This window comes from Pan troglodytes, chromosome 2 (genome assembly GCF_028858775.2).
Source record: "Pan troglodytes isolate AG18354 chromosome 2, NHGRI_mPanTro3-v2.0_pri, whole genome shotgun sequence".
Lineage (NCBI taxonomy): Eukaryota > Metazoa > Chordata > Mammalia > Primates > Hominidae > Pan > Pan troglodytes.
Window position 1 is genome coordinate 37958744 of NC_086015.1, and position 23062 is coordinate 37981805.

The window sequence follows — 23062 nt, forward strand, 5'->3', positions numbered from 1 at the left end:
TTGTTCAGAAACAAGGTAAAATGATTCATGTTTATATGAAACAATCTAGTAAATTGTATGGATGCTTTCTTCATTTTGTTTTATGATAAAATTAAGTCATTTTCTCCCCTTCATAAGACATTTTCCTTTGTAGCTTCAATCGTCCTAGTGAAGTTCAATGAACAACATCAAAAATGATTATCATTTGGAAAAAAATCATCATTTGTAAATGTTCATTAGCCAACCTATTGTTCCAAGAAGGAAGATTTAAACATATTTTTTCTTTCTCTTTCTTTTCCTGTCACATCTTTTGTGCTCCTTGGTGTAGATTTCGAATTTGGTGAAAACCCATCACCTTCTAAGTTATCATGAAATAAAAAGCCAGAACAATGTACAACATCGAGCAGTCAGGTGCACCAGTTGCATTTTCCTTGGTTGTGAGTTACTTGATCCTTTGCTATCTCTGTGGCTGGGGAAATTGCACCTTGAAGGTCTGTGGGTTAGCTGCAAAAGGTGGCGGAAAAGTTTTACTTTTATTCCTTCAGGTTTCCTTGTGGTATGACTTTCACATTTATGGACCCCGCCCACCAGAGACCTTGTATGCATTAATCACGGGGTGAGTCTCTTAGTGAGCACATCTGTACATGTGGATGACATAAAAGGAATGAATCAAATTTCATCTCTATGCCTAGTTTGGGTAGCATATGACTCATTTTCATGACCCTAGAACTAAAACGTGGTAGTTAAAACAATAATGTGATATTTATAGGGTAATTTTGATCAAGCCTGTCATAATTTTCTTTCCTGGGTAAGTCTGTATGTCCTTTGTTACATCTCTAATTACACTGACAGCTTTTCAGAAGGAGTGTCAGGGTAGAGGTTATTTAAACATAAAACCGAAGGTTTGACATCAGTTAAGAATGAATGATTTTTATTTCCTAACATATATTTTAATGCAACAAAAACTTACTGGTTTATTTTCCTCCCCAAATACTTTCATTATTCTTATTTTATTGTGTCATTTTTAAAAAAATCATCGAGGCAGAAGAAGAATTGTGCTGGAGTCCCTTCTTCCTACCCAGGCACCCAGCAGCCTTAATATTATTCCTCTGTTAAAATATGAAACAATGGTGCATTGTTCATCTCACTCCTGGGTGGGCTCCTTCATGAAGCCCTGTAGCTGCAGGACTCTTTCCAGTTACAAATTTAGTAGAGTTCCTCCAGTGACTTGGCTCTTTCCACATCACTCCAGGGATCCCTATTAACTTAACACACTAAAAATAACACTGCAAAATTGCTGAACGGGTGAGGGAGACCAGCAGGGCCGAGGGAAGCTAAATATTGCTTGCATTGATCAGGAACTTGGGCCCTGCTCCCATGACGCTTGCTGTTTGACACCGAAGCTCATTAAGAACATGTTTGTGCATCTGCAGGCTTGAGAGACAGGGGAGTGCATCAGGCCCAGTGGTGGGAGTTGAGGAAGTGAGGATGCTGTTGCCAGTCACAGAGGTCTTTTCCTATCAACCTAGGGACTCGTTTCCTTCTGAATTAATGCAGCTTTTGTGTGAGCCTGGACTAGACCTGTCTTCCCTTCTGGCAAACGTTCTTAGGTGAGAATAAAGCCAACTCTCACCTTGACTTTAATTCCAAACTCAGTTGTAAACATTTTTTTTTTTTTTTGTACAGAGTAATTGTCTCATCAAATAGTAGATATGAGCATGTTTTACTTGTATAAGGCTGAGTAGCCTGTAGAAAGAATTCAGGTTCTGAAGTCTTAAGTTTAGCATTTGAGTCCTGTGTCTACATTAGCTGTGTTGCACTGAGCTACTTATTGAAACTCCTCCAGCCTCAGATTCCCTATTTACAAAATAAGCATATTAATGGAAATTAATGCCTTTCTCACAGGATGATTGAGAATTCAGATGGGATAGAATTGAAAGTGTTTAGATAAGTGTAAAAGCTGTAGTTAGTATTCTCCAAATATCCACAGTATTAAGTTGAGCCAAATGAAATGCCAATAGTGAACCAATTTTGTCCTACAAAAATGGCAGTTTCATGTGGTTCAACCAAATATATTAATAGGAGTTTTGGAATGTCTTTCTCATCTTACTTCTTTAAATTATCCCTGTGAGACAGAAATATTATAAGCAACCTTATTTTAGCACCTGGGGAAATCAAAGTTTCAAAGGTTACTTGTACCAAGTTGTACAAAATCTGTGAGTGAACCTGTTCTTCCATTACTCAGTCTGTGGTTTCTTGCCCTTGCCCTGCACTTTAAGGGCATAAACTGAAAATGAGAATCTAGAGAAAGATTGTGACAAAACCACCTTCCCCAGGAGTTGAGCAGAGTGTAATAAAGGAGGTCACAGCCTCTATACCAAATACTGACGTTAAGGAGTGGTTCTCCTGTTAAGCACGCTTTCTTGAGCTAGGGCTGGCTTTCCTGAAGTGATGACTCTTTCAGGGGCTGAGTGAACCTCTGTGGGGCTGCTGCATATTAGTTCCTTCTGTTTATTGTCCCTCAGAATCACCAATATGTGCAAATCAGTGCTGACCTGGAGATTGGAGGATCTAACTCCCTAGAGATGGGACGTAGCTGGTCTACATTGGAGTATGTCCCCATTCTGGGCTTGTCTTTGGCTCTGGCAGGTTTTCTCAACATCAGCACTATAGATATTTTGGGTCAGACAATTCTTTGCTGTGGCAGTTGTCCTGTGCATTGTAGGATGTTTAGCAGCATTCGTGGCTTCTATCCACTAGATGCCAGTAGCATGCTCTCCATTGTAACAACCCAATATGTCTCTAGACATTGTTAAATGTCCACCAGAGGGGCAAAATCTCTGCTAGTTGAGAACCGCTGGGCCCAGGAGACCTCAGAGTGGGAGAGTGAGGGGCTGAGCTGGGCTGGACTAATGGTGACGTATTTCAAGACATTTACCAACTTGTCTGATGAGGTTCAATGCACCTAAGAGAATTGCATTTCCTTTTCTCCTACCTTCTCATGAAAAGTGGTGCGATTAGATAAGAGATGAGTCATATTTGGGGATATTGTTAGTTGCAGATGAGTAGGAAGAGAGGTATGGAGTTGCCTAGGCCCTTAGATAAGAAGAGAAGAAGTCTAACTGAGGACCAGGTTCTCTCAATTTCCTGGCAAAAACATCTGTCTTCTTGTTTTTCTAGTTAATTATGGATTTTCATGAGCTCACCCAGCTAATCAAGTTTAATGACACTAGACCCAAATCACATTATTGTTATTTTTCAAGGCTGTGTTGGAACTGTGCCGCATTAACCTGCCAGCAGCCTGGAGACAACTGCAGCCACTCAAACGCTGGAGAAGCAATGCTTTTATTAGCAGCACAAACAGCCCTTTCATAACATGTCACCACTGAGATTATGAAGACAGAATAAAAGCAGCAGAAAAAGGGAATTTTCCATAAAGAACACTTTAGGAGCTTTATTACAAAGCAGAAACTTTATTGCAGGATGGGCAAGGAGACGTGTCCTATATTTACTACCATTTCCAATATAAATTTGGTTTGGAGAGACAGAGAAAAAGATACATATAAAGTTGATATTGCTCCTTCATTTCCATGTCACTGATGACAGCTTGAACAAGGATTTCCCAAAAGGCTGTGACCCACCTTTGTGGGTCACATGCTGTTTGTGACTCTGTTCATACCCTCTTTCCTTGTCCTCAGGAATTCCTGGTGTAGAATGGACACAGCTGCCAGTCTTGCAATAGCCTCTGGACCCCACTTTCACCTCAGATAAATAAAAAAATATTGTGTATTCAGCAAAAAGTTGGGTTCTTTGCCATTGGACTTTATATCGCCTGGGGAAAAATTCATCACATTTTTCCATTTAGCATTTCATTTGGTCTGGATATCAAACCAACAGGTTTTTTTCTTTCTTTTCTTTTTTTTTTTGGTTGGGGGAATATTTTAAAAAGTAATGAAAAGAATTTTCTCAATTCTGCTGCTGAAGTGTCCTCTGTTAGATCTTTGCACTGCTTTCAACACTTCAAATGCGTATCCACATTTCATAATTCAATCACTCTCTTCTGAGGGGCAGTCTGTAATTCACTTCTGGGCCTCTACTGTTGCTTTGTAGACTCTTACACCTAACAAATGAATCAGAAGTTATTCTTTTCTTTACAAGTGAGAGACTTCTACTTGTTAGTACACCATGTCACAAAGATTTGCATGAGATTCCCGAATCTCATTATGAAAAGGCCAGGTTATTTGGGCACACATAAAAGCAATGGGATAGACTGCTTGAGTTTTGGAGTCAGATTGGTCTGGATTTGAATCCTGGGCCCATCACTTGTTAGCCTTGTGACACTGGGCAAGTTACTTTGCCTTTTAAAGCTTTAGTTTCCTTATCTGTAAAATTGATGTGATGATAACAACAACAACAACAACAACAACAACAGTTAGATCATAATATGTTTGTGAGGATAGAGTGAGAGGTGCATGTGAACTGTGAAGCAGAATGCCTAGACATAGTAAGTGCTCATTTGGTGTTAGGAAATGAGGGTGTAATTATTTCCAAGATGGGATTAGTCCTGTGACATTTGCCTAATTTAGTAAATTAGGCTGCCCTCCTCAATTAGTTCCTCACTATAACTATTAAGATCTCTTTGTCAAATCGCAGTTCACAGGTCTGCTTGAATATATTTTAGGATATTTAATGGCCAGAAGACTTCCCACAGTAACTTTGTTGCTCAATTCTTAGGAAAGCAGAAGAGGATTATAAATAACAAGCAATAAAGACAGCAAATGTATGCTCCAAAAGTGAGGAAAAATCAGTCCTAGGGGAAGTCCTCTGAACTTTATTGCAAAAGATAGGAAAGAGACAATTGGAAATGTGGGAATAATCATAGCGCTTAAAAAAAAATCATTGTTACTGCAGAACTAATTGGAGTTCATTGTGGTAAAGAAACATTTCTGGTTGTATTTATTTAAAGATGGTGAGCAGAATCGAGAAGGAAGAGAAGGTATTTTTAATAAGGAATCAAGGTACTGAAAATTCTGGAACTAACAAAACAAACTAAAAATAAGACTCAAGTAGGATTCACTCATGCAGGGAGATTCTACAGTGACGGCTTAAGGATCAAAATAAACAGATTAGGGAACTCAAAATTGGGAAAATAAAGCAAGAGCATTTTAGGGAGGTCCTTGGACCACTTTCCCCCTCTACTATCCTAGATTACAGCCATGTTCTGCCACCAGTGAAGTCACTGCGAAATTTCCGGTGTTCAGTGAAGTTTCAGGTCTCATTGAGTTATTGTTTGAGAGGCAACAGACAGAAGAGGTGGTGGCTAAATAGAGGTTACCTGGAGGTTGTTAGAATGATTCTTTACTGCCTTGGGGTGGGGTATTGGGATGAGGTGGAGGTGTGTGTAGTTGAGGGAGCAGAAGATGGAATGGGGTTAAGGGAAGGAAATTTTAAGTACCTCTTATGTTCTAATGGCTTTTACATAGACTTGCTTATATAATCCCATAACAATCCCAAAGAGATGATGGTACTATCCTTATTTTGCAGGTGAGATTGACGTTTTGAGAGGTCTAGCAATTTACCAGAGGTTACTTAGCTAGTAAGTGATGGAGCAGAGATTGGAACCCAGGTCTGTCTGACTTCAAAGCCCATGAAAAACAGAGTCCTTGTAAGTTTTTTTCTCTTCCCCCTCAAGGGAAAATTATTGAAAAGAAATAAATATATTAGGAAGGGATGTCTTTTGGAGCTGGGAGCTGTGCAGCCTGAGGGTCAGGAGGTGGGATGCCAGCACTCCTTTAGCTGCCCCAGCTGGTGTCTCTGTATGTTGCATGCCCTCTGAGTACACTGTCTCTGGGCCTAGTTCAAAACTAGGACTCATCTAAGAGTTGCAGTCTTTATGGCCTAGACTGCCTTTCAAGTTTACCTGGAGACACAGAGTGCTGTAGCCCGTGGTGGCAAGGTTTGAGGAATCAAGCTCAGATCACTGGGATTGGTGATTCCCTTCTGGTTAGGGCCAGTTTAAATGCTCCCCTCATGGGCGGTGTCAGCTGTGTTTGGTCTGGTTTTCCTTTGTGCTCTAACAGGACAGCACTGAGCTCAATGCCTCACAGTAGCTTTGTTCTCCCTCCCCAGCACCCAGAGATGCTCTCTGCAACACATTGCCACTGCCAGTGGGTAGAGGATGGTGGCGTCAACCATTCAGACCTGTTTTTTCTATCTCTTCTGTGCCTCTTTCAGCAATATGGAGTTAAAACCAGGTACTGTGAGTGCTCACCTGATTTTTGGTTCTTATGAAGATGTATTTTTCTGTGTAGGTAGTAGTTAACTTATTGCCCTTGTGAGGGAAACTATTGGTGAAGCCTTCTATCCTGCCATCTTGCTCTATCTCCTTGTTACTTAATTTTTTAGAGCAGTTCTACGCTTAGAGGAAAATTAAGAAGAAAGTGCAGAGTTTCCAAGTAGTCTCCAGCCATAACCTTTAATTTTCCTTATTATTAACATCTTGGATTGGTGTGGAACATTTGTTAAGCCAATATTGACATATTATTATTGACTAAAGTGCATAGATTACATTAAGGCTCACTTTTTGTGTTGTACAGTTCTTTGTGTTTTAACAAACATACAATGACATATATCTATTTCAGTATTATACAGGATAGTTTTACTGCCCTAAAAATCTCCTGTGTTCTACCTATTCATTCCTCCTGCCTTCCCTCTGAACCGTTGGCAACTGCTGATCCTTTCACTGACGCCATTGTTTTGCCTTTTCAAAAATGTCATATAGTTGGAATATTACAGTATATAACTATTTCAGTTTGGCTTCTTTCATTTAGTAATATGCGTGTAAGTTTCTTTCATGTCTTTTCATGACTTGATTTCATGGCTCATTTCTTTTTCAACCAAATAGTATTCCATTGTATGGATGTACCATAATTTATGTATCCATTCACCTCCTGAAGGACATCTTGATTATTTTCAAGTTATAGCAACTAAGAATGAGACTTCTGTAATCATCTGTGTGAAGGTTTTTGTGTGGACCTAAGTTTTCACCTCATTTGGGCAAATACCATGACATGTGACAGCTAAATCATATGATAAGGGTTTGTTTAGTTTTGTAAGACACTGCCAAACAATTTCCTATGTGGTTGTACTATTTTGTATTTTCACCAGCAATAAATGACAGTTCCTACTGCTCCAAAAAAAGAAAGAAATATATTAAAATGGAGGAATTATTGTGAAAGAGTGTCCAAGCATTGAGTTTCAAGCTGTTATGCTAAGTGTGAAGAGAGACAAGAAGATAATTTGAGCAATTTATGAAACACTCTTTTCCCTAACAACAACAAATAGAAAAAATAAAACAAAATAACAGCAACAACAACAAAAAATAACAAATCATTGTCCCCAAAGTGCTGTGGATACAGATGAAAAGGTATGGATTGGGAGACTGAGTCTATTTTTGACCAGTTTCAGTTTTTCTGGGTCTGGGTCATCAACTCCAGCAATCATGGCAGAAGCATTTATGAAATGAAGATATTGAAAGATGGAATCATGGTAGATGTAATGACAGGTTTTGAAAAATGGGAAAGATATTGAAAACTGAAAATGGATATCTGTTGGAAGAGATTTTAATTTTCTGGTAAAATAATGGAGTAAGTACCAGGAGAAAAGAAATCTGTAGTCGGACGATAATACAGAGGATAATAGAATCATGAGCAATGAACAGTTCAGGTCTGTAAACAAAGCATCATGCCAAAAAACCCCCCGATAGCTTCCCACTGATGGAATTATAGAATTAGTGGATGAAAGGAAAAAATAAATTTAATATATTTGGACTTTTGGTAACACACAAGATAGAGGTGGAGAAAAACCAGAATAATTGAATATAACAGTATAGCAAAGTATTTGACACTAGGTTGGATTGGATTTTTCTTTGAAAAAGTTACTTTAGTTAGACTAGATGTTGCTAGAATTGCTATTGTGATTGAAGGTGGCTATTTCAACAGATATTGAATATGATAAATGATCATGATATTTAAAAACAAACTAAGCCCCCAAACAAACAAAACTACATTGGGAATATTGCAAACTAAAAAGAAAACATTCTCTTTTTGGTTTAACCCCAGGTGGATTGTTTCCTGCTTAAAGGGTCTCTTATGAAAGACACCTTTGTTTTTTGACTTTGCTCCTGTGATGATATGATAATGCATCCCTGTCCCCTTTGCTTGGGAATCATTAAAATGTTCTACTGGTATACTAAGAATCCCACAGGAAGAGATTCATAGAGGCCTTGGACGGTGCAGTTACAGCTCAGACTGCAGTCTTTTTTTTTTTTATACTTTAAGTTTTAGGGTACATGTGCACAACGTGCAGGTTTGTTACATATGTATACATGTGCCATGTTGGTGTGCTGCACCCATTAACTCATCATTTAACATTAGATATATCTCCCAGTGCTGTCCCTCCTCCCTTCCCCCACCCCATAACAGGCCCCGGTGTGTGATGTTCCCCTTGTGTCCATGTGTTCTCATTGTTCAATTCCCACCTGTGAGTGAGAACATGCAGTATTTGGTTTTTTGTCCTTGTGATAGTTTGCTGAGAATTATGGTTTCCAGCTTCATCCATGTCCCTACAAAGGACATGAACTCATCCTTTTTTATGGCTGCATAGTATTCCGTGGTGTATATGTGCCACATTTTCTTAATCCACAGACTGCAGTCTTGAAACAAAATAGTGATGGACAAAAGTTTTCAAAAGTGATTTTTAAAGAATATTTCTGTATTTTGATATGTAACTGGGGTAGCAGACATAATTATGTGGAAAAACAATTGTCTGTTCTCTATCATAAAACAGAGTGAAGAAAGTGTGTCAATAAATAATCTCTGGGGAAGAGAAGTAATCTTTGTTAAGTATTTAATATGTGATTGGTGCTTACAGAATCTTAGGGAAGCATATTCACTATATGAAGCCTTCGGCTATAATGGAAGAGGACTTCGGAGGGCTCAAGTCCAGCTCCAAGAAACACACTTATTATTATTATTATTTATTGTGGTAAAGAATACATAACATAAAATTTATCATTTTAGCTATTTTAAGTGTACAATTCAGTGGCATTAAGTACATTCACACTGTTGTGCAGCCATCATCACTATCCATTTCTAGAACTTTTTCATCATCTCAAACTATTCTCTCAGTAATGATCCATAACTGACCACCATGAGTAAAACATTGTGCTAGGCATTTGGGTGACACAGAATTGGATAACACATAGGTCCTGTTTTCAAGCAGCTTTTTCCTATGTTGGACAAAGATTGACTTAGCAATGTGTCTTACAAAGCCTCGCACTTGGAGTGATGCAACTTTTTTGCACTCAGGGCCAGGAACTTGCCAGTATTCCTTTTTGTGATCTACAGATCTGCAGGTGGAGGACACAAAAGTAGAAAGAGGTGTTTTTGCACAGCATATCAGCTCAAACTTCCACCTTTTTGTGCCTCTCAGTGTGCTCATTTAGAGCCAGCTTATTCTGCCTTGTGAGAGCTAATCATGTGTATCTCTTCACAACTACTTGTTTGGTGACATCACATCAGTAGTTTGCAACTGGCCATAATGGGAGCATTTACACCGCAAAAGTCAGCAAACACTGCAAGTCAGAGTCTCCCTGCTCCCTAACCCCCAATCAGTACGGTACTGGGTATGAGTTGCTTCAAGGATGAAATGAAATTGAGAGATTAGTAGTCAATTTGTCAATAAAAGGCAGTTTTAGTTTTTGGTTTCTGAAGGCTGGTGCCACAGCCTGGTGTTTGCAAGACTCCTCAGACAGTTTTCCAGATTGCTTTATGGAAGTTGTTCTTATCTTTCAAGGGAAGTTTTCACTAACTATATGACTCCACTTGTTTCTTCTCTGATAACTTCTAGTCACCCCAGTGATCAGGGAGGGAGCTGAAGCCTGATTAGAAATGATAAACCTTTACCTTACCCACATTTTGACAAATCTCAGATTCTGTTGAATTTTCTTCATCACATGTACATGAAAGCTGGCATGAAGATTATGTGGGCATCCATTAGAGTTATTTAAAATGTGAAGAACTGTCCTTATAATGAACTTTTTAGTAGACAAGAGTAGCACTTTTGTAGGAGAAATTGGGTAGGCAAATATGCAAATAACAACAGCAGCAACGATAACTACACTACTTAAAAAGCTGAAAATTTCCCTCATCATGATTATTATTAACTTCTAAGCATGTATAGTTAGGATAACACAGATTTTTCTCTGGAGAGTTGTCTAGTAGGGGTAGTCTGGTTAGGAAACGGTTTCTGTGGCCTCACACACACACCTCTTACACAAACACACACATACGCACACACACACATGTGTGGGTGGTGACAGGGACGATGTGGTGGGTCCCAGGGGCAGCATTACCTTAGTAATTTTCTGGAAACACTCAGCTCAGAGACACAGAACTGCACTTTACAGGAAGCTATCCATCTTCCTCAAAACAGTTCAGAAAAGGAATCCATTTTCTTTAATATAAATCCTCTTTGTCTTGAGATGTATAAATCATCCCTTCGAAAGAAGTCCTTTGAGGTATCAATTCAAGGCATTCTCTCAAAACATCATCCCTCAGAGCAGCCCTTCCATGGAAACTAATCCTCTGTGGCTGCCGAAAGGCAAAATTCATCCCACTTTTCACTGAATTTCCCGTCAAAAGCCCTCTGTAGTCATCCTAGCAATTAGGATGGCATATTAGGGTCAGAATGACCTTAGCCAGGTGTAGTTACCTGGATATGACGAAGAGCAGAGATGAGAGTCTGTCTGGCACAGTGATTTCAAATTCATGATTCTCTTAATAATGAACATGCTTATTAAGTATCTCTTTATGGGAGAGAGAAGCTGTTGCACGTGCCCTTGTCAGCCCATGACTGGGTCACTTACTCATCCTTGGGTACCTTTGGAGGTGAAAGATAATGTTAAGACCATCTCTGTGCACAGTCTGGTTTTTGGGACATAGCAAATGATGATGGTGCCCTTTTCAGATTCCCTAGGCTCCACTTTACCAGTCTGATTTACTCATGTCCAGGTGCTGTGGGTGCTGTGGCTAATGACTCACAGTAGCTGCCTTCTTTTGAGTACTGCTCTCAGGTGACTGCAGCCACCTTAGCTGGGGATATCTGAGAATTACACCCACTTTCATGATTAATGCCAGAGCAACACGTAGTCATCACTGCTTGTTGTGGCTGGATGGGAGGAGATTTACAAAACCCTGCTCTCTTACAGCAAAACAGGACAGATCCAAGGTGCAATTTATGCTCCAGAGCTCCCTATGAGATCAGGTTGAGGCAAGACTTCACCTGAAAGTCTTATCCTTGTGTAGTTTCTGTCTCACCTCTGTCCTGTTCTCTTACTCCTTTATAGATTTCTTCTGAGAGCACTCCCTCAATAAATCACTTGGACACAAATCCTTGTCTCAGTCCCTGCTTTTAGGAAATTTAACTTAAACAGGTCCAACTCAAGCTGTTACAAAGACCTTGCAGGGAGTTATTTGTTCTCAGAGTGAGGGGGCTGTAGTGTGGTCCCGAAGTTCAGTTTAAATGTAACCTTAAGGACAATTGCAACCTCTCTGGTCTTGATGACTACTAATTTTGTGCATAATACACTTACTTGAAGCTTTAGTCTGAAATCTATGGTTGTCTGCATTAGATGTGAATTGGATATTTCTAAGGAATGACATTTACTTTGGGCATTCTACACTGTCCTGGTTCACTGGATGGATTTCTCAAGCATAAAAGGATATCTTGCTCTGAGTCTGTTGTTTAATTGGGCAATGAGAAAAACACAAAAATGAGGAAGGCTGTGGAAACTGCTTAATGAAAGTGCCCACAGCATATACACCGGCTAGGAATTTTGAGACTTGAGAAATTACTTTGGGTTGCATGTAGCAAGGAAGAAGTTTTGACAAGTGGATTTGAATTGGGCCTAGGAGAATGAGTGGAGGACTTTATAAAGGGAGAGACTGTTGGCTTAAGGCTGGAAAAGATTTTGAGCCCTCCTGATAGCAGCATTTACTACCACACAGGGAAATAGTGAGGTGTAATTCACATTCCCTTTACTACAGGGGGCCCACAAAGAGGGGTGCATGGTAAAAGGGAACTTCCACACTGCCACTGAAGTTGACATAGGCATGTAATTGCTTTCGACTATTGAACTGTGAGGGGATAGGTGCCACTTCCAGGCACACATTTTCACAGCCATTATAGCACTCTGCGTCTCCCTTTCTGTTGCTGCTGCCATCATGGGAACATGTTGAGATGGAGTTTCTGAATCATGCCTTTCTTTCCAGAAAACACTGCAAACACATAAGCTATGTCCCTGGATAAATCACTTGCCTCATCTGAGTTTTGGTTTTCTCATCTACAGAATGATGAGAGTTGGGCTGTAATTCTCAGATTCCTTCTAGTTGATCTGATTCTTTGATAAAGGGCCCACAATCAAATTTAAAAGACTTTTGTCTCTTCTTGGAAACACAAAGAAATAGGGAATAGAAATGTCTTCTTAGTGAAAACAAATTGTTCCTTATAACATCAATGGATTAAAAAAATCAGAAATAGAAAAATAGAATTAAATGTCCTTTAGTCTTGTTGTAAACTTCTGACATTTAGAATCTGACTGCATAGACTTTTGTTCTCTCAAAAAACAAGAACCTGAATGCTCCCTAAGAACTGTGGAAAGTTAATGAATATGTTTGAAGCTCAAATGAATATTCCAGTAAAGTCAGGGGTCTTGTTTATCCCAATGGGTGTAGTTGTGTATTAAAGATCATACGAAGTTCAATTTCTTTATTTTATTTTATTTTATTTATTGTGCAGAGAAACATCTGTTGTTAAGACTCATTTCTTTAGGGCTGTTGTGAACATATTTCTCCAAACCTATTTTGCTTCCTGTCATCCCAAATTCAGCCATAAATCCCCTTCTACACTGTTTTGTGCATCGTTAGAAGCCACTTTGTGAGTAAAAGTGCTGCTTGTGTGTTGAGCTCTTGTTGCTTATATGCCATATTTGTCGCCTCCTTCTCAGCCTAGCAGGAAATTACCTTCTGCTCAAATGATCCCCTTTCCTTCTCTCACTCCACCATCATTTTAGGATAATTTTCTCTTTCCAGATGATGTTATGGAGTCCTTATGCTGACTGTTTGTGGCAGGGTCTCATGTCCTCATAGAAACAGAATTCTCATCTTGAATTAAAGAAAGGGATCTTAAGCCTTCTGAAATCATCTGCTATTTAATTTTAGAGGACAGCCTTCTGTTACTCAATTTATACCCAGGTTTTATAGAATTTACACTTCTGTTAACAGGGTGTTAAAATAGGACTCTTCTATCTTTGTTTCAGTGGAGGCTGTAAAAATGTAATCACAAAAGAATAGATTCTTCCCCTCAGTTTCTAAAATGGAGTGCTAGACCTTCTACGCAAGGTGGTGAAAGAGGTCATGGGGAAGCAGCTTTGCGACCCTTAATCAACCCTCAAATTGAGATTAAATATGATTGAGTTTGAAAAGGCTAAGAGGGAGAGAGAATATCTTTAAAGAAAGGTGGTGGATTGCTCTGTAACTTTCTCATTACGTCTGCATGGGGCAAGGAAGAGGGTGGTTATATCTGGTGAGACATAATTTAGAGACCCATTGGGGCCTTGATTTGTGTTCCCTGGAGTTTAGGGACTCTAGTGGACTGGTGACTGTCTCATGCCTGATAAGGTCCACAGAAGAGAACTGGATGGAACACCCTGTCTGGCATGGGAGTGAAGAAGGATGGTGGTGTTGGCAAACAGCAACCTTTCTACTCGATGTCAGTGGTAATTCAAGGTGCATGATTTTTCTAGGAATTGTGGACCTTCACTTGGGAGCTGGCCTGGAGGTATTTTGGATTTCACTCGAGGGGATGAATGGGCTCACAGATGGGCAGTGAAACCATGGGTAGGACATGGACAGACTGCCAGATGCCCAGGGCCTGAGGAAGGAGTTATAAGCAACTAAGGGCAGAAGAGGTATGGCTTGCACTAAGGCGGGGGCAATCAAGTGTTTTATGAGAAAGTTTCCTTGGAACCCATAAAAGCATCCCAAACAAGAGTTGTTTTTGAACATCAGTCAGCCTCTTAGTTCCCCTCCATCCCCACTGCAGAGGAGCAAATTCCCATTAAGTGGCTTTAAAGGGAGACAAGGCATTGAAAGAAGAAAGACATTGAGTTTTGTTTTTAACGTAATGGTATTACTTCTATTGAGTATTTTACTGCATATTGATAATACATTTCTTATCATGTATTGTTTGCTAGAGTTTGTTATTTTTTAGGGTATCTGTTTTTCTTTAGAATGTTATTATTCCATTTACAAATATTGAGTGTCAACTATGTGCTAGTAACTGGAGTATGTATTGGAAAACAAGCATGAAAATATGAATTTTGGATCTCAAGTCCTTTACGCTTTGGTAGGGGAGGCACATAGCAAACAGAAAATTTGAATGTAGTGTGTAAGGCCTCAATAATGTGTCATGGAACCATATATAGGGATAACGGAGCTTTGAGTTAAGCCACTCTGCCTTTTGATAGATATATTCATGGCTGTAATTGTGTCTCTACCTACTATTTTGGTTGAAAACCATTGATATTGTTATGTAATATTTTCATTGTTCACTTCTAAATATTTTATAATTTGTGGTATGAGTTTTTTTACCAGTAGTGTTACTTACTAGTGTGTTTTCAAATTTCCTGAAGTTTTTTTTCTGCCTTTGGTTTATGCTTTCTAATTTTATTGTACTGATATCAGAAATAATATGTAAGATAGTGATTCTTTGGTATTTGTTAAGGTTATGCTTGTATAACTATACATTTGTATCTACTTATATTTGTGGTCAATTTTTATATATGTTTCATGTGTGTTTCAAATGGATATATAGCCTGTAATGATTGGATGTAGGGTTCTGTATGTGTATATCAAGTATTGTTTAAACCTTATTTATCTTCACTAATTTTCAGTCTGCTAAATCTATACATTACCAAGAGACATATGTAAAAGTCTTCTACCTGATTGGATTTATCCAGTCCTCCTTGTAATTGTTTTTGCGTTATGTATTTTGAGGCTACGTTGTTATGTAATACTGGTTTGAGATTAAATGTTCCTTATGAATTGTTTTCTTTTGACATATAGAATATTCTTATTTATTCCTTATAATTAAGGTAACTATATATATCATTTTTCATCCAAGCAGAGACATTTTTATAGTGCAAAGGGACATGAAAAATAATTGATAGATTTTAATTGATCTATAGCAGGTATAAACCAGACTCTCCTGTGCAAACGAGGATGTTGGGTCATCATATTTATGACACTTGTGCTTATGGTGAGTTTTTTCACATGTGTTTTCATTCTTTTATCTAAGCATAGCTCCATCAGGGCTGGTTGATGCTGTGAGAATCTCAAGGGGTTTGAGCCATGGAAATATCCCCTAGACTGGCTTTGCTTTTGTTTTTGAAGATACCTAGGGGACCACTGGCTCAGGGACAGTTCTTCAAATGATTTCTCTGGATATTCTCACAAATGTGGGTAGTAAAAATCTAGCCTCTCAAACTATGCAAAGCACAATCTCTGCAGCTTTGATACCTAACAGGACACTCTTTTCACCCTGAGTCTGAGCAGAAACAAGTTTTCTTGTTCTATGCTCTAGTGGGTTTTTTTCCCTTCCCACTGTGCCTGCAGCATTTAGAGGGTGTTGGTTCTAAAGGGTCTTTGTTCCAACTCAACACCTTTCACAGGCCTTGTCTGCTATCCTTCCTCTGGCAGTTTAAAAACCCAACATCTAGGTTGTTATTTGGTCTAATTCTCTTTGTTACTGCATCATCAACCCTCCCCTTGGCTAAGAGGCCTGTTATAGAAACACAGCTTACTGAGGTCAGCCAAATGGGCTGGATGCTTTGGGCTTCACTTTGCAGAAGAACAGAAAGACACAGGAAAGTCATTGAAATTTCAGTCGTTCCATTTTCCTTCTAGCCTTAGCTTTTATAAGTGGGATAGTGTAGAGCAAATGCCTAATTTCTTATTTTACAAATAATGCAGCCTGCTTTTCCACTGGAAGGTAAAAGTGGTTACAGCCAGTTTAGATATCACATAACAATTTTCTCACTCTTATAGTCTGCTAGAAGCCTTGTGAGGAGAAAGAGATTGGGGCAGGTGGGTGAGGACCAGATCATGAGGGGCCACAGAGGCTGTGCAAAGGAGTTTGTTTAGATCTGCTTTTTCCACTTAAGCAATTTATGACACCCTCCAACTTTATCTTTTGGCCCAAAATCCTCAAAATCTCCCAGTGTTAACTTAAATGATTGCATTGTGATTTTACCTAAATATATACAGCTATAAAACCTGGTTTAATGTCGTTACATTTATAGCAGCTATGCAACTATGAAACCAAAGATAATTTACAAATTTAATTCAAATAAAACTGTAAAACTAAACAAAATAAAATAAAAAAATTAATTCAATGTGTCAGATCACATTGTTTTGGAGAAATCAAATTGTCATGCTCAATATGACAATGATCCTGCTATTGGACAGATTGTTTTGAGTTTGACTTGTACTGCATGTCAGAGATGACTCAACTCTTTGCCATTGATGTCTATTCAAATACTGTGAAACCTTAATTTGGGCAGTGACATGAAGTCCTTCAACCTTCATTTGGCCCCAAGCCATGATCTATTCAGCGTTTATTTCCGGACTTTCTTTCGTTAACCTGGAGAAATTAAAATAGTACCACCTGGTGCCATGTGGTTATTAACAGATGCAAATGTGGGCAGTAAAATGTCAGTTTAGTACTTGGTTTTAGAGTGGAAATCCAGATGATTCAGAATATAATTGTATTAAAAAATGTTAATACCATTGAAATGAACAGAGGAAAACATTCTTTTAGAGATTTTAAAGTCCTCTCGAATACACCCGAAGACCTCCACAGCTGGGATCTCAAATATTTTCCCAAAGATAACTGAAGTGTTTCTGATACTTCAAGTACAAGACTAGAAGGTCACCATGAGAGGGCACCACAGTGAAGGCAGAAGAGTGAGTGGTCTGCAGCAAGATGTCCTAAAGACCAACAGGGACTATGCTGAGGTTGGCAGGGGGTATAGCAGTAGATAATTGTGATGGTCCCCTCAGACCCCCTCTTTAGGCTGATGCAGCTGCTGGGAATATCTGGTGTTCACGGTTCACAGCTGTGTCCTTCTCTGGGACTTGGCTTTAGTGACAGAGATCTTCCTTGCCCAAGGTTATGCCCCTTCCTGTGAACCTGCCCATGACCAGTGACTTGCTGATGTGGAGAAACAAAGGCCTCAATCTCAGGCAACATTGAAGGGCCATGAGAGCTCCAGAACCCCCCATAGGATCAGCTGAGGCCTCAGTTGCAATTGCATTATGGGTCAGCTTTGTCCTCACTCCCTTACAGGTGTAGCTCCTGAGAGGTCTCCCAGTAAAACATCTGCATACCATTACTTATCTCAGAAACTGATTCTATAGTACCCAGTCTAAGACAGATGTTGATGGGACATGTGATAGAACAGATGGGAGCATACACTGCTGTATCCCCGGTGCTCAGCACAGTGCCTGGCACATCACAGGTGATTGTAAATCCTTGTTGAATGAGTGAATGAATGATAGATTTGAAGAAGCCAGGGATAACTGTCACAATCCTGGCCTTGGATATTGATTAGATGATGGGGTTATTGGGGGGAATATGATAAATGTAGATATTACAGGTTCTTGATTTACATTTATTGCCTAATCCTGTGCTTTCTTTTTATGCCTGATTCCATACCTTCCCCTGACCCTCCACTATCTCCCCTACATACACCCTGTATGGTTTTCTTGAGGTGGCTAGTGTTTCAGGGAGTTTCAAATGAATTTTGAGACTGTGTCAGTAAGAATTAAATCTGCTGATGCCACCCTGACATTCCTATCTAATAACCTATAGTTGAGATGCTAGGTTTTCTGTTTTTCTGCAGGTGTCTGTGAAGTGTGGCAAATGCTCAGGAGTGATGAGTCCGTGTTTAGTGGGCCTCATTGCACATAGATACATAAAATGAAAATAATTAAATTGGGTGAGGGGAGGAAATGCTTGGTTCTCTGATTGTTCCAAATTTCATTTCCAGAGGTGTCCAGGGAGTGCTTTCTTGGTGGAGACAGGAGCATTACCATTTTAACGAGCCCAGTCTCCCTGTAGTTTATGGCTTCCTTTCACCCACGGCAAATCTGATGGGCAATTGCTTTTCCTCTTAAGGTGGCCTTTCTGGGATCCAAGATTAGGTCAGACACTCCTCCCCACTGTCAGGCAGCCTCATAAAGCCTGTTATGGCTCCTTCCTTTAATTGGAATTCCAGGCCATTAAGTAGTGGCCTAATTTGCTGCCATGGATTGTTTCTCATATTGACTTTGCCAAAGTAAGAAGCAAACCAGATTTGAGTATAAGTCTCCTCCTATGTTGTGTTACTTAAAGCGTCAGATTTGCATTTCTAAAAGAGAGAATAGTTGAATATGCTTTGGGGGAGGGGCCTAAGGAGTAGAAGTGGAGACACTTTAGTCAAACAGAATTATGGAAATGTAAAGGTAGCTGGGTATCGGGAATCAAGTATCCTCTGCTTTTCACTTTATACATTTTAATCCCAGAGGTGAGGTCATGAATCTAAAGTCACAGAGTTGACTTAGGGCAGAGAGTTAAGCAGAACCTGGGCCATCTGGGTTTGCCAAATAGGAAGGCTTTGTAGGAGCTGTGAGGTTTCTCTTCTCATGACAGGCAGAACAGTTTCAGTTTCTGTTTTCCATCGGTAGAACGGTTGGACCAGAGACTGAGGGGGACAGTTAAGCTGTTGGTGCAAGTGTTCTGTTTCTGATGTATGGCTCACTTGACCAGGACTGTCACCTTTCCCATACTAACAGATGTCAGGAAATTGCACCTGCCAAACAAAGTCTTAAACAGGGAACACACTTCCTAGGTTATCAAGACTAGTTTGAGAAGTGTCTTAGACCAGTGGAATTGGAGTTTCTGATCAAACTCTGTATGAATTCTAAGCTTTCCAAACAAGAGCAGCTCACTCACTGAGGACCCAGCCCACAATAATCTATGATTGTGGCCATTATTGGTGTTCGGGCTTCCAGCCGCAGGTTTCTCCCTGGAGTCTGCTTTTAAGATAGCAAAAGCTCTAGCGGGCATTTGGTACCAGCCACTGCCCGCAGACTGTCACTCTGTGTAAATCCCTTAGTCCTGCTGGATCCCTCGAACAAAGCTAATCTGCCATCTGACACCTGGGCTTGTCACCTTTAATTCCAGGCTTCTGAGCTGCTCTCTCCAGGGAAATAAAAGGAAGGATTTCTCTCCTTCCCTCACATACTCTTGACATCTATTATTCCACTCATGGGCATCTGCCTCAAGGGGCACCCAGCTGCACCTCTCTCCTCTTGTTTAATAATGTGAAGTCATTTCTGAGTTTTTGACCTGCCCATTTTTCAGTTTTAATTTTCAGTTAAAGGATTCCTGTGGCAACAGAACACCTCCTTTTTAGAAGCTGTTTCTGTATAGAAAGTTTATGAGCAAAGACAGACTTTAAAAAAAGAAGCTGTTTCCGAATGGTGGAATTGTAGACATGAGGGTAATGGGGGAGGTATTTTGAGGCAGAGGATGTATTTCTAGGCCTCGACCTCTATCTTCACCACTACATAGCTAGGCTGGAGAGGGCGGGTTGGCTTTACCCTTCCTTCCAACTTCCAGTGATTGGGCGGATAGATTGACCCAATTTATCTAGGAGAAATAGCATTGCTGCTATGGGACAGGGGCAGGGCAGAGTATGTCTGTAACCTAGGGTGTCCTTTCTTTGGACCCAGAGTTTAGCCAATACATTAAACATACATGTACCAGTGAAAGGAAGAAAAAACATATATGAATATTAATCTATCTATCTATCTATCTATCTATCATCTATCATCTATCTATCATCTATCATCTATCTATCTGCCTGTTTATCTATCATCTATCTATCATCTATCTATCTATCTATCTATCTATCTATCTATCTATCCATCTATCATCTATCTGTCTCTACTATATTTTCTTCCTTGCATATGTGTGTGTGTACACACACTATTATATGTATACGTTTTGCCCTCTACATCTGTGAGTTCTGCATCCATGTATTCAACCAACCTCAGTTCAAAAATATTGGAAAAAAAATCACATCTGTACTGAACATGAACAGATATTTTTCTTGTTATTATTCCCTAGGCTATACAGTTTAGCAACTATTTACATAACATTTACATTGTATTAGGTATTATAAGTGTGTAGGTTATATGCAAATACTAAGCCATTTTATATGGGAGACTTGAGCATCTGTGGATTTTGGTATCCAAAGGAAGTTCTGGAACAAATCCCCCATGGATCCTGAGGGATGACTATATATGTATATGTATGTGTATGTTTACGTACATACACTGGTGACCTTTAAATGTTTTGAAAGCACCTAAAACATAGTATATTAAATATCTTTCAGTTTGAAATACTGAAGTAGTTTCTATTTCTTGTGTTGTACTCTGGCTTTTAGGCATAGCTTGGAGATTCCTTTCTATGGAGGAATGGAGAATCAAGATAATTAGCTAATCTCCATCTCTCTGAGCTGGGTTTGAGAATTCTGCTTCTTCCTCAAAACTTGCTTCAGGAATTCCCAGCACTATTTACTTTACACATTCCCAACTTATGCATGCATCTATTTTGGTAGGGTGCAATTCAAAGACCACTGGGCAGGGAATCAGAGCACCTAAGATAGAGCACTTATCTCTCTCTAACTGGCTGCATGGCTTGGGGCAAGCTGGGCAACTTCCGTGAGCTTTAACTTCATCATCTGTAAAGGATTGGAACCCTCCCCTCTTGTATCAGAGGATTGCTATAAGAAACCAACATCAATAACAAGAACTGTCAAGTGACCAAATATTTACAGATAATTGTCAATATTCCAGGCTCCATGTGAAGCACTGGGAACACAGCTGAAAGTGAACAGTGGTGTGCTGGTAAACCAGCTTTCCATAAAAGAAAAGCCCTCATTTGTAGCATTGGCCAATGTCTGTGGTGTAAGTACTCCTACCATGGCTGATTTCAAGCCACTGACCTCACTGAATGCAGAATTAGGAATAAATGCATCCAATGAGCTCTCTTTCTCTCTCTCTTTTTTTTGAAATGGGGTTTCTCTCTGTCGCCCAGGCTGGCGTGCAGTGGCGCGATCTTGGCTCACTGCAAGCTCCGCCTCGCGGATTCGTGCCATTCTCCTGCCTCAGCCTCCCGAGTAGCTGGGACTACAGGCGCCTGCCACCCTTGTGAACTTGCTCCAGGACACAACTGACACACAGCCTTGCTTAGTGTTAAGATTACAGCACAGAGACGGAGAGCCAGCCATCAAACACTTAGTCTGATTGCAAGCTGAAGTAAGTGCTATAAAGGCAAAGAATAGGACATGATGAGAAAATAATACGGGTGAAGTTAATTTAGGTGACTGGCCTGGGGAAATGTGACATTGAAGCTGAGACCCAAAGGATGAAGATGAGTTACTCAAGTAAGGAGAGGGAGGAGGAGGAAGCAGGAAGAACATCCCAGGTGAAGGAAATAGCATGTGTGAGAGCCTTGTGACCAGAATGAGTTTGGCGATTTGAAGGAAGGCAGTGAGCTCAGAGGGATTGCGGGTAGATGAGATTGCAGAGGGAAACAGAGTCCAGATCATGTAGAGCCCTGCAGGCAGTGAAGCGTGTTGGGTTTAACCCAAAGCACACTGGGAAGTCTTTGAAAGTTGGAAGCCTGGATGTGACATGGATGATCGGGGCAAACATGCAAGTAGGAATGCTATTTAGGAGGTATCTGCAAAAATCCAGGAGAGAGAGGCTGCCTGTAATGGACATGGAGAAAAGTGGACTGATTCAAGATACAATTTGGAGGTAGAATTATTATTTACTGAACCTACTGTTATTTATTTTTTGAACCTTAAGTTTTTTTTAAATTTTATTTATTTATTTATTTATTATTTATTTATTTATTTATTTTTTATTGAGACAGAGTCTCGCTCTGTCGCCCAGGCTGGAGTGCAGTAGCATGATCTCAGCTCACTGCAACTTCTGCCTCCTGGGTTCTAGCGATTCTCCTGCCTCAGCCTCCCAAGTAGCTGGGACTACAGGCACACGCCACCATGCCCGGCTAATTTTTTGTATTTTTAGTAAAGACAGGGTTTCGCCATGTTAGACAGGATGGTCTTGATCTCCTGCCCTCGTGATCCACTAAAATTGATCTTTTGGTGTACAATTCTAAACATTTTAGCACATGGAGAGTCATGTAATCATCACCACAACAGGATTCAGAACAGCCCCATCTCCTCCCAAAAACCTCCTAGTGCTATTTTTTTTTTTTTGTAGTCACATTCTCTCCCTCAACAGATCTAGAAGCCTAACAGATCTAGAAGAAGTAGGGTCATGACCTGATCCCGGTCAGAACCACTATTTATCTAGGTCCCAAGTGTGTTTCTGACAGTCCTGTATTTAGGAGCATCTAACAGACTCAGCCTTTCCCAGGGGGTTATTTCCACACCTTGACCCTTCATAGACTTCTTACTGTACCAGTATGTTCAGTCCCCATCTTAATAGGCACAGAAGATGCAGGAAAAGCCTGTAGGAGTTATAAAAGCTCACCAAAATTTCCACATCCTGAGATATATCTACAAAGTCAGTAATGGGGGAAGGCACTCTATTTTTAGGCACATAAATAATTTAGGTCAGAATATTTCAGGTAGCATTGCATTATAGCTGAAAACAAACCTCAGTTTGAATGGTTATAAAGTGATTTCAATAAACATCATTTCTAAAAGCATAAGCATTTTAATTAGCTCATCTGTAACTCCACAGGGCCTGCGGAGATATAAATATACATATATATTCATAATATAGATTGTTGTGAATAGATTTCTTATTAGTTGCATCTCTCTCTTTCTTCCTCTCCCATTATTGTTTTTTTATTTCACAAAATGTCCTCTATCTTTTGA